The sequence below is a fragment of the Malaya genurostris genome, chromosome 3 (assembly GCF_030247185.1).
Source record: "Malaya genurostris strain Urasoe2022 chromosome 3, Malgen_1.1, whole genome shotgun sequence".
Lineage (NCBI taxonomy): Eukaryota > Metazoa > Arthropoda > Insecta > Diptera > Culicidae > Malaya > Malaya genurostris.
In genome coordinates, this window is record NC_080572.1 from 64,430,894 (window position 1) to 64,444,242 (window position 13,349).

The 13,349-nt window shown below is 35.4% G+C and overlaps 1 protein-coding gene across 7 annotated transcripts in view; it reads left to right on the plus strand.

The window, feature by feature from the left end:
- The window catches only part of LOC131436917 (beta-arrestin-1), a 249,149-nt gene that overhangs the window by 95,682 nt on the left and 140,118 nt on the right, over nucleotides 1-13,349 (plus strand). Inside the window, exon 1 of one of the 7 annotated variants that reach the window (XM_058605907.1) lies at nucleotides 9,328-9,519. The exons of 5 other annotated variants lie outside the window; for them this stretch is intronic. The gene's annotated coding sequence lies outside the window, so the exon portion shown is untranslated. Of the gene's footprint in view, nucleotides 1-9,327; nucleotides 9,520-9,815; nucleotides 9,943-13,349 lie in introns of those variants that run through there. One more of the 7 variants, XM_058605906.1, reaches the window with a different exon arrangement.

Consider the following 13,349-nt stretch of genomic DNA (forward strand, 5'->3'; position numbering starts at 1 on the left):
ACGGTCGCGCGGATTTCGCGGTTTTCGCGGATTTCGCGATTTCCGCGGATTTAGCGCGGTTTCTGTTAAGATTTTGATGCTATGGCGCGGATTTCGCGCGAATTTCAAAAAACATCATTCCACATTTGTGAATCATTTTTTCGAATAAAAAAATTTTTTTACAAATTTTTGAAGCTTGTGAGTCTTATGAAACCGTAAAAAATTGAAGAAGGGCGAACGTTTCAACAATTGGTTGAGCTGGCGGAATTGGTGAATTTTCACCTTGATAAAACTAAAATTTACTAGAAGGCGGTTCTAGCAAATGTTTTTTTCACTGGACAAAATTTCGATTTTATGCTTTTCGATCTCGAGTGATACAAGTTACTATTTCAACAGAGCTGTTACCAGGAATTACAAAAACTTTTCGATATATGTGATTGCGTTTTCCTATTCCAAGGATTTTTATTCAAGGATATTGATGTCTGATGGAAGATATTCTCTCAGTGAAAATACATTCAATAATGGAAAGAACGTAATAAATGGAATGCGATTCGTCAATGATATGGTAACAAATTTTGTGTATGATAAAAATGGCAAAATTTGCACGACATGCTTACGAAGCGAAGTCTGACAATAAAAGAAACGAAGAAGTTCTGGGATTCCATCCGTGGTGAAGGTGTTCTATTAGTTTGTTGGTTCCACTATCCAACATTTTCAATTGTTCTTTGCGTTCTGGAATTTTTCCTGAAATATGGAATAAATCCAATGTGAACAAGGGTATAGTATCCAACTACCGTGGAATTGCTGCTTTGTATGCTGTATCGAAGATGTTTGAAATTAGAGTTCTGGATTTTATAACACATAGTTGCTCTGACTACATATCTGAAACTCAGCTTGGATCCATGCCAAAGCTTTCAACTTCCCCTGTTGCGTTCGACGAAATCAATCATCACATAACGATCTCCAAGTAAATAGACTGGGATTAAACGGATCATTTTTTAATTGGCTTCGATCATATCTAACTGGTAATGAAATAATAGTGAAAATAGGAGCCTGTACAACCTCACCATGTGTTGTTACATCTGGAGTTCCTCAAGGAAGTCACCTTGGACCGTTCATAATTTTACTGTATCTCAATGATCTAAATTTTTCGATCAAGTGCATGAAACTATCGTTCGCCGATGACTTTCATATTTCATATTTCAAAATGGTTTAAATGGCCACTAAATGCTCCGTCATCTCTTTTAGTAGCAAAAAGTCTGTATTCAAGTTCGACTATAATATTCCATAAACTGTTCTCCAACGCGCATCGTCTGTTAAGGACTTGGGTGTTCTGGAAATCAAGTTGAATTTTAAAGAGCACATAGAGTTTGCAATTGTTAGAATTTGACATTCGACGTCGTAGTTTTTCTATTTTTTTCTTCGGATTTCCTATGTTAGAACTAATTATGTATATAACGAGCCCATTGCTAGCATGTGCCGCATATTTAACAAATGTTTCAATTCTTTCGACTTTCATTTATCACGTAATATTATTAAGAATTCGTTTCTTATATTACTGTCTCATTAGATTTAGTTACTATGGAAGCACTAGATTTTGGTAATTTGTGTATTACGTACATTTTGTTTGGTACGTATGTCATAGATCTATGTATTCATATATGCAGTGCAACGACTTTATCAAAGTGACTTGCAGGATTGAGTGTCAAACAATCTCTTTTGACAATAATTTATTCTCAAATGAATGTTTAGCCTGACATTTTGTATGAAATATCAGTTTTGAACAATTTTTCAACAACGTTCGATGGAAAATCGCTTACATTTTATGAATGTAGATTTTATTTTTTCATGATAAAAAAGTTAGCAACACTGCTTCAATGCATTTGTATTAGATTGCGCTACACAAAATAAACAGAACTAAATATTTTTTGTTACAAAAGCAGTTTTCCGGAAAAATAAATAGTTTCACGACAACATTCCATATCCATTGACTTTCGCGTGTTAAATTAAAGGTTCCTTTTTTCGGGTTTACTTATAGAAGGTACGTAAATCTTTATATCGCAATAATTTCTGCAAGAGGAATTCCATATGAGAATGTGTTTGTTGCTAATCAAATGTGTTAGTGGAAGTAAGCTGAAACTGAAATAATTTTTCTCGAGCAGTTTTAAGGAAAACGGAAGAGTTTTAGACAAGATTTTCGCTTTTCTTGAATTGCAATTTTAAGCAGAATTACCTGATTGGTTTATTTTTCAACCATAAGGAAGATTTATTGATTTAAATCAGAAAAGAAGCGCCGGAATTGTTTTTACGCACATATTGTTGACATTTTTCATACGCTTGCAAAGAGTCTTGCTCCTTAACTAAGGATGTCGAAAATGATGGAGAATAAAAATGAAATCGTTTTCATGGGGTTTCTCGAAGTGACGTATTGTATGCAGACTTATTTATTGTGTTCATATGACAAACTTATGCAGATTTTTAAATTATATATAAGTGAATTTTCAAGTGCTGCGTAAAGTATCACCTGCCCAAAAATAGTTGTCTAACGCTTCACTCGAATATCGCGCGTTTTAGTTTTCAACATCGCGCGGATTTCGCGCGTTTTAGTTTTCAACTTCGCGCGGATTTCGCGCGTTTTGATTTTGAAATTTTTCGTAACAACCCTGATGTTTTCTTGGAAAACAATCAAATGTACAGTTTGCATATTGTTTGAAACACCATGTGTGCAATAAATTCAATTGTAGAATCGTAGAAACAATATATTGAATCGTTGGTAATGAAAATTTTTTTTATCGAGATACAATAAAACGGATTGTAAGCCATAGATCTAATAGTGAATCAATTGCTTATGCTGTAAAATCAATGGTTTATTTTTCTTACGGGTGTGCAACATGGAAGAAGAAGACACAACACGAACGATCCGTGCTTTGTTCTATTTCGTACTAGCTATAAAGAAAATGTGCTTAATCCACATAGCAGTGAGATGATACCTTTTTTAACAACCCTTATGTGTTTTTTACATAAGTATTCTTCGGTGTTTTTAGTTTCCATGAAATTATTTTATTGACCGTCGTTTTAAATGACAGTTTGACCAGAGGTGGAAATAAGCCCATTTTGCGCACGAAAATGTGAATGAAGAATCCTGCACTCCTGTTATTTCGGTGTATGATATTCAAGCTAAATAGGGTAATGATAATCAGCTGCATAGCTTGGATATGTTTTTTGTTATCTTTATAATTATTAATCATCACATCATGTATGTTAATATCATTAGCTGTTTTTATTGGCCGATTCTACCGACGAAATAAACTCATCTAACGATCCTAGAATAATTAATATCGGATAATCCATATCCGAGAAAATTGAGCGGCAATCAGTTTTAACGGTTACGTCACTTATACCATTATATCACCGGAGCCGTAAGTGACAGCCATTTGAACTTCAAAATTTTTTAATGAACACAGAATAGCATTAAAACGAGCCTAACTTTGTTGAAATGTTGATTCTTAAGCAAAATTATCTTATCGAGAATCATTCGTTTCAAAATTCATTATACTATCTACAATCATTATGTGATATGAAAAGATCATACTGACTATCTTTATTTACTGCGAATAAAAAAATTTGCCTATTTTCACCGCTGGTTCAAACGGCCAAATACAACAAAGTCTTCAGTTCTCTTAAGTTCATTTCAAAAACAACTACTGCTGGATAACATATACCGAGAACAAATTTATTACTTTTGTTCTGTAAAGCCGCATTCTAAGTGTTTGAAAAACTGCGTTTCATCATAATGTTGAATCTTTCCAAATGTCTGTAAATTGCTTAGTCGTAGTTTCTTCATTTTTGAAATTGCAAAAAGTCAAACTATCAAATTACAATCGTTTTAGTGAAATTTGGACTTCTGTTTCAGCAGGTCTCGAAACCGATTCATAGCGGAGTTCGAACACTACTGTGGGCAAAAAGTAGTAAGACATTGTTCATAATTCCAAAATTAGCTTTCTTCGGACAGTACCAGCCTAGATGCTGTGTGGAATCTGGCGAAAAAAAATGAGCCAAAAGTAGATCCACTGGGTTCCTGCTTTCATGTCGTAAAAGACAATTGCAGGAGTTTCTTTTTCCTTTCAGTTAACTATCAGATATTTTCAATGTTTCACTTCTGATTACTCTATTTTACTAAATTATCTCTTCTCTCAACCTATCAATTTCCGTCTAGCTTTGGAGAAAAGTTTTATTTGGAATGTTTTCGTCTTCCATGTTATTGATTGTCTTTCAAGATTATAAATTGAATGATAAAAATCAACTATTGCGCAAAACCTTTAATATCACAAAGTTAATAACAGAGATAACATATATCAGTATATTGAATGAATAGTAAAAAAATTGTTTTTTTTTTGATAAATTTATAATTTTTTCGCGGTAGCCGGCTGTCCAGATCAACCAATCTAACCAATTATTAATTTTAATAAATAATAAAAATAATAAGCAATCAAGACGTTGAAATCTGTTGACCTTTGTTTGGCGATTTAAAATGATTTTATAAAACATTTTACAATATGACAATACAATTTTGTCTAAATCCTATTCACTCGCATATTTTGTAGCAATCCAATCAAAATTCCATTTAGAAAAACCTGTTTTAATCCACCTAGTGGTATAATGATACCTTTCTCATATTACTCATAACATCATAAATTTTACTGTGGAATTCGCAAAAACAACTGTTCATTGAATAGAAATAGGAAAGTTTGTTAGGACTCAATCTAACAAACTCTACAAATCCTGTTTAGCCTGCAGTTTCGGATGTAGTATCCACAACAAATTTAGAAATTCCTTATGAAACTGTAAGACTTTTACTTTGCGTGTGTGTATATCAAATAATTTCACTGAGTTTTCTCCGAGGTGACTAAACCGATTTTAGCCATCAAAGATTCAAATGAAAGGCCTATTCTAAACTGGAGTCAAAACCGTTATTCCCAATCTTAGGGTCAAATGAAAGGTCTTATGATTCGTCCAAAAATTACTGCATGTTTTTGGATACAACAAAAATTTCAATCGTCGTTCAGAGTACGATGGCAAAATCGTATAAAACCTTTAAAATTTGAATAAAAACTAGTAGAGTTTGTACGTCATGTTAGTCGTCACTTCGATTATACCGGCTCTCGGGTTCCGGTGGCGGAAGTGCATATAATAGTGAACCCACTTGGTTTTCTAATGGATGGCCTAACCGACCAGAGAACTGTTTCATTCTTCGTGTTATACTAGTTAATGTACAAACAATCCCTTGGTTTCTTTAAAAAATCGAAGAGAAACATTTTGAATAGAACACCACAGTACTATATATGAGAAAGGCATCAATACACCACTAGGTGTATTAAAACAGGTTTTTCAAATAAACGTCATTCCATTGACATTCTTATATTTTTTTTTGTTTCATTTATTTTACCCCAACTTTGCATTCTTTTATTTTTTCGGTCGCACTTATAATAAACTAGCTAGAATTTTTATCAACCGCAGTACCGTGTTTCATCAAAATCACACACTAGTGGCAGACATCCGTAACCGTTTCGTTTTCTTTATAGCGTGTACGAAATAGAACAAAGCATATTTTCTTCTTCCACCGTACCACCACGTACCGGTATTGTACATATGGACATTCTATATGGCGATTTGAAAACTTTGACACTCTGCGGAACCGGAGGTCGGATACAGATGAAATTTCGCAGTAGCTTCAAAGATAATGTGAGCTTTAATTTAAATCAATATGTGTAAAAATCCGTTCAAGTATCGCTGGGAAATCGAAGTGAATTCTATTTTTGGAGTTTTTCTTTACCCCTTTCGGTGCTTCCAGAACAGGAAAAGGGGGTACCAATAGTGCCGAATTATGTTTTTATGTTCACAAACTAACAAGCTCTGCAAACTAGAAGAATTTATCGGACAGTTTTATGGGATTTGTACCTGTTTTTGACTATCGTTCGTGACAAAATACGAACGAAATTTGTAATTTTCCACTTATCACGCTTTAGTTCCGGAACGGGAAATGATCTACAAATTTTTAATTTTAGATTTGTTCTACAATTTTTTAACAAACTATAAGACCTTTCATTTGAATCTTAGTTTGTGAAAATCGGTTGAGCCGTTTCAGAGAAATTTGAATGTACACTTTTTCTCTAATTTTCACATATTACCATGTAACACTAGAAGCGGAAGTTGGATCTTAATGAAATTCAATACCAAGCTATGGGACCATAAGACCTTTTATTTGAATCTTAATTTGTAAAAATCGGTTTAGCCAGTTCTGAAAAAAGTTAGTGCATATTTTTTCCATTTGTTTTTATGCATATCATCCAATATCTCCGGAACTGGAAGTCGGATCGGGATGAAATTCTATAGCATGCTATAGGACCATAAGATCTTCCATTTGAATCTTAGTTTGTGAAAATCGGTTCGGCCATCTCTGAGAAAAGTGAGAGCACATTTTTGTTACATTCATACAGGCAGACACACATACACGCACACACACAGACATTTGCTCAGTTCGTCGAGCTGAGTCAAATGGTATATGAAATTCGGCCCTCCGGGCCTCAGTTAGAAACTCGATGTTCACAGTGATTGCATAGCCTTTCTATATGAAAAAAGGCAAAAATAGGGAAGTTTTTAATCGTTACCCGATAGTAGTTTAGATTTTCCTTCAATTTTCACGAATAAGAATTATGATTCAAGACTTCCCGGGACTTCAGTATCGGATATTATTGAAACATTCACTCGGGAAGTCACTGAGTTTAGTGGTGCATCCGAGCATCTTGAAACCGTAACGTACTGAGTCGCGCGTGAATACCAGATCGGCTGAAAAGTTCGTATCGTTTCTATGAGAGGGGGCCACTAGAATTAGATCCATACCATTTTCAGTTAGTACCAACCTTCAAAAGATACGTGTATAAATTTGACAGCTGTCTGATTATTAGTTTGTGAGATAGTGCATTTTGAGTGAAGCTACTTTTGTTATTGTGAAAAAAATGGAAAAAAAGGAATTTCGTGTGTTGATGAAACACTACTTTTTGATGAAAAAAAGTGCCGCCGATACCAAAAAAATGGCTTGATGAGTGTTATCCAGACTCTCTGAGTGTTATCCAGACACTGTTACCGATGAAAACGTGAAAAAAATCCAGAAAATGATTTTCAATGACCGTAAAGTGAAGTTGATCGAGATAGCTGACACCCTAGAGATATCAAAGGAACGTGTTGGACATATTATTCACGAATATTTGGATATGAGAAAGCTTTGTGCAAAATGGGTGCCGCGTGAGCTCACAATCGATCAAAAACAACAACGAATTAATGATTCTGAGCAGTGTTTGGAGCTGTTATATCGAAATAAAACCGATTTTTTTCGTCGATATATAATAATGGACGAAACATGGTTCCATCACTTCACTCCGGAGTCCAATCGACAGTCAGCTGAGTGGACTGCACGCGATGAACCGAACTCAAAGCGTGGAAAGACTCAACAATCGGCCGGTAAGGTTATGGCGTCTGTATTTTGGGATTCGCATGGTATAATTTCCATCGACTACCTTGAAAAGGGAAAAACCATCAACAGTGACTATTATATAGCGTTATTAGAGCGTTTGAAGGACGAAATTTAAAAAAAATGGCCTCATTCGAAGAAGAAAAAAGCTTTGTTTCATCAAGACAATGCACCGTGTCACAAGTCGATGAAAACCATGCTAAAATTGAACGAATTGGGCTTCGAATTGCTGCCTCATTCACCGTATTCTCCAGATTTGGCCCCCAGTGACTTTTTCCTGTTCTCAGACCTCAAGAGAATGCTCGCTGGTAAAAAATTTAGAAGCAATGAAGAGGTAATCGCTGAAACTGAGGCATATTTTGAGGCAAAGGACAAATCGTACTACAAAAATGGTATCGAAAAGTTGGAAGTTCGCTATAATCGCTGTATCGCCTCTGATGGCAATTATGTTGAATAATAAAAACGAATTTCGGCAAAAAAATGTGTGTTTCTATTAAACGATACGAACTTTTCAGCCGAACTGTTACTTGCATTACTGAAATTTTTACTAACAAATTATGATTCATTACTCCCGTGACACTTGTGGAGTGCGCAGTAGTATATACGGCCTCTAGCAAACAACAAGTGTTGGACTAACATCCCTTCCCATTCCTTGGACGATCTACGTTCGGGTCTGGCCGGCGCCGGTACTGATCAATGAATTCTGGGTTTCCCGAAAATGTACACTGAAGGATGATTTACCAGTTCCAGGTCGGGTCATCTAGAAATTTCCTGTACAATTTCAACTAATCCCGATCAGTAACGGAGTAGCAACCAGTGGTGGTCTCTCAAGCTTCAGAAAGACAGACGTATACTAAACTCTAATGAATATTTGGACGTGACACTTGGCACAACAAATTATAAATGCGAATTTATAATTATCAAATTTGAGAAGTTGTATCAAGCGATCTATAATAACTCAGTTCTGGTTTTCGCAATATTTTTTTTAAGAGTATATTTCAAATTTTTAGAGAAAGAGGTCTCTATGAAACAAAGATCAACACACCATTTGAAGAATTTGAATCTATTTCTCAAACTGACTTGAGGCAGTTTTGTCCATTTTGATTGTTATAATCGGAAGGTTGAATTATTTAGGACTTCAACATCAATACCTTTGAATAATTCATTTTTCCTGATGGTTTTATTTTCAATTGAAATTAGATTCACGCGGTTGTCAGCAAACTTCGAACTACCCATCTATCAGCCGGATAAAGTGGGAGCGCGGTCCATTATGCATCAGTCGCTCATTTGTCGGTGGAAATATTTATCTACCGTATTGTGTATTAATTTATCCTTATTTCCACCATCCCGGAAGGCATGTATGTGTGAGTTGACTCTTCTCGTGGCTGTCTGAAAAACAAAAATGAGAGACAGAGAGAATACCCCAAGCTATGTACATGATAAGGCGACATCCACGTGAGTCCTGCACCACTTCCTCCGGCGTTAGTGGGTCAAAATCTACCGACATTTGAAGTCGCTTGATTTTCCACTTTCTCTCACGATCTCTGCTCTATGCTCTCGGGCTTGCCGTTGTTTGTGTATCTTTGCACTCTACCTCTACAGTCAGGATTAGCATGGTACGGTCAGGAAAGTAAGGAAAAATCACATATGACTGCTGCATCTGTGTTCGAGCTATTTACCTATTTAGCCTGCCAGGAACTAATACCGTGCCGCTTCTGACTGTGGTCCGACGACGTTATCTCATCGTTTACCAATTCTCCGAGGACAGTCGATAGACCGGCTATAGTGGAAACAACCTGCTAGCAACATGGACATTTTGTCACAGATAACATCGGTCCTGTGCTGGATTCGGTCGCAGCAGCGGAACTCATCGCGAATTCTGAAACGACTAGGTGGAACGCGCTAAACTTTGGTGGAAATTACGGATTTCAGCTTTTCCGAGTCTTGCTGTCGATAGACTTAGACTTATCTAAGTTCAATCGAAGGACTGCAGGATCTATTTTCATTGAAGAGTAGGTGTTGGTGTTCGACGAGTGATTGTCGAGGAATTCATAATGCTAACCTCCGCAAAAATAGTGATTGTTTTGATTTTGATTCAAAGATAGTGATTATTTTGATTGGTGTTATAAACGTTAAAAGAGAAACATAGAGCAAAAATTAGAGAACCAAATTGCTTGTGCTGATTTAATTGGTTTTGGTATTAATTGCAGGAAAGTGATGAATGAAAAAACGGCGTCTTCTACCGAAAGGAGAAAATGACTTGTAAAAAACTTTGGTTTTAGTGTGGTATGAATGACTTTGCTGTTTCAAGCTATATTGTTGAATATCAAACGACAGCTTCTTTGATCTTTCATTCAAATCATATTGTTGATCGTTTACCTCTCGGATAAAAAACAAACAGTGTAGCAAATAAAAATCGAATTCAAGTCGGTTCTGTATAAGGTAAGCAATTAGTTGTGCTTTGTCACTCCTATCAAAAAAAAGTTTGAATTTGAGCGTGAATTTTACAGGTGACATAATTCTACAAACGATACAATTCAAAACTACTTAACTTTTCAAATGACGCAATATTCCACTTCCTACAGAATTTTACAGGTTCCGAATGTAATTTGCACTCGGCTACCAAGTGCAGCTGTATGGATTTATATGTATCAATTATTTATCAAGCAGATATGGGCTTCTGTGGTTCAGTCGATTATTTGGCGTGCATTGTGATCTGATGGTTCTTGGTTCAAGTCACGTTGTTGATTTTTTATTGCCTTTCTCATATACAAAGTTCCTGAATTTCATTTGGATCCGACTTCCGGTTCCGGAGCTACAGTGTTATATGCACTAAAATTGTGAAAACAATGTCACTCACTTTTCTCTACGACGGTTTAACCGATTTTTACTAACTTAGATGCAAATGAAAGGTCTCATGGCCTTATACAAAGTTCTTGAATTTCATTTGGATCCGGCTTATAGTTCCGGAATTACAGGGTGATATGCACCAAAAATGTAAAAATTATGCATAAGAATATGAAAAAAATTTAACTCACTTTTCTCGGAGATGACTAAACCGATTTTCACAAACTTAGATTCAAATGAAAGGTCTCATGGCCCCATACAAAGTTCCTGAATTCCATTTGGATCCTACTTCCGGTTCCGGAACTACAGGGTGACATGCACCAAAAATGTAAAAATTATGCATAAAAAATATGAAAAAAAATGTCACTCACTTTTCTCGGAAAACTTAGATTCAAATGAAAGGTCACAAACTTAGAATCAAATGAAAGGTCTTATGACCTTATACAAAGTTCTTGAATTTTATTTAAATCCCACTTCCGGCTCCGGATTTACAGGGTTATATGCACCAAAATTGTGAAAAACTCACTTTTCTCTGATTTTATTTAAATCCCACTTCCGGCTCCGGATTTACAGGGTTATATGCACCAAAATTGTGAAAAACTCACTTTTCTCTGAGATGGCTAAACCGATTTTCACAAACTTTAATTCAAATGGGAGGTCTTATAATCTCATAGAAAGTTGGATTTGAATTCAACTTCCGGTTCCGGAATTGCAGGGTGATATGCACCAAAAATGTGGAAATAGTGTATTAAAAATGTGACAAAAATGTCACTCACTTTTCTAGGACACGGCTAAACCGATTTACACAAACTTTGATTCAAGTGAAAGGTGTCATGTCCCCATTCAAAATTTCTGAATTTCATTTGGATCCTACTTCCGGCTCCGGAATTACAGGGTGATATGCACCAAAATTGTGAAAATAATGTCACTCACTTTTCTCGGAGATGGCTAAACCGATTTCCACAAGCTTAGGGTCTTATGATCTCATACAAAGTTCCACAATTTCATTTCATCCAACTTCCGGTTTCGGAATTGCAGGGTGATATGCACCAAAAATGTAGAAATTGTGCATTAAATATGTGAAAAGAGTCGTCACTCACTTTTCTCGGAGATGGCTAAACCGATTTTAACAAATTTATATTCAAATGAAAGTTACGGACTCTCATTTTAATCTGATTTCTGGTTACAGAATTACAGGGTGATATGCAACATAAATGTGAAAATAATGAACCGAAACTGTGATAATAATTTCACTCATTTTTCTCGGAGAAGGCATTACCGAATTTAGTAAACTTATATTCAATTGAAACATTCAATGGTTCCATACAAAGTTCCTGAATTTCATTTGGATTCGACTTCCGGCTCTGAAATTACAGGGTGATATGCATTAAATTTGTGAAAATAATATCATTCACTTTTCTCGAAAATGACTGAACCGATTTTGGCAAACTTAGATTCAAATGAAAGGTCCTAAGATACCATAAGAATATTCCAATTTTCATTCGGCTTAAACCCCTGCTTCCGGAGGTAGAGTGGTTATTGTAAAAATGTCAGTTTCAAGAATTTTTTTTTCATAAGCTACTTCTTTATATTTGCTAGTTATTATTTCTAGTTTGCCAACCATAAGAGTTGATAATTTTATAATCCCATAAAAGATCTGCTGAATTTTATACTCCGGTCCGACTACCGGTACATTTTTTTCAAATCTTCATAGAGAATCGTAAATAAATTTGTAGGTCATATTAGTGTATGGTTGAATGAACCGAATGTCACTATGCCGATATCCAGCTTTTGGTTGCGGAAGTACCAACAATAGTAATAAAATGTAATAGAGTAACAGGTATTTTGTACATTTTATATATTTTGGCCCACCTAACAAACTTACTGAATTTAATGGATGTTAAGTAACCCATGTCGCATCAATATGAAGCTAATCACATTAAATTACCTATTGCGGAAGGGGTTTTCGAAGGTATTACAATATTTGATGGATATTTTTACAAAGTGGGCCAAAATAAAATCAATCCAAATTTAAATTGTAGTATTTTGGGAAATTTCTTCTGTAATATACAGGATAAAATGAAAATGAGAAAGGCGTCATTACACCACTAGGTGGATTGAAACAGGTTTTTCATTCGATTTCATGCCATGTACTTTTCAAATCACACAATTTTCTATGTTTTTGAATATAAACTTGTGTGAAATATGACCATTTAAGTGCATTTTATAAAATGTAAAATCATATGATTTTTTCTAACTATGTACGTATAAATTCAAACAAGCTAGTCTGTGCTAAGTATTGTAAATCTCACTCAGCAAATGGACACAAAATTGTATTTTATTTATTTATAAAAGTTATGTGCTGGAAGACTTTAGGCAGCTTCCCGTAATGTCTTTTTATATATCCATGTAACGGAACGACGTAGAGGAGCATTTCCGGACGAAGAAAAAGGCCAAGTTTCCGAAAAAATATTTAGTTTGGCAGGCAATATGCAGCTGTGGTAGAGCAATCCCAAGCACTACCGAAACGGTAAACAAGGATATATACCGTGAAGAATGCATAAAGAAGCGATTATTACAATTCCTCCTCAGCTATGACGGTACCTCGCTATTCCGACTTCGTTTGGCATCTTGTCACTTGACCAAAGGTGTTTTGGATTCCTACAGAGCGAATGAAGTCCATGTTGTACCGAAAGAGACGAATCCAGTTATCTACCCGGAGATGTAGGGAAAACTGCACAGACCCTAATGGCTGGAGTAAACTCAAAAGTTCGTAGTTCCTTTATTGTTGCTTAGTTGAGTAACTGTAATTAGTTGAATAACTGTAGTTGAGTAACTGTAAAAATCTTTCAACCTCTTGAAGCTTTTAATTGAAAAAAAAAATAATTGCATCAACCATGTTATTCCAAAACTTCTCAATCACTACAAAGTGTTATCCAACGTGTAGGTTGAAGCTTTGCACCGGATGAAGCTTCAAATAAAGCATATCGACAGA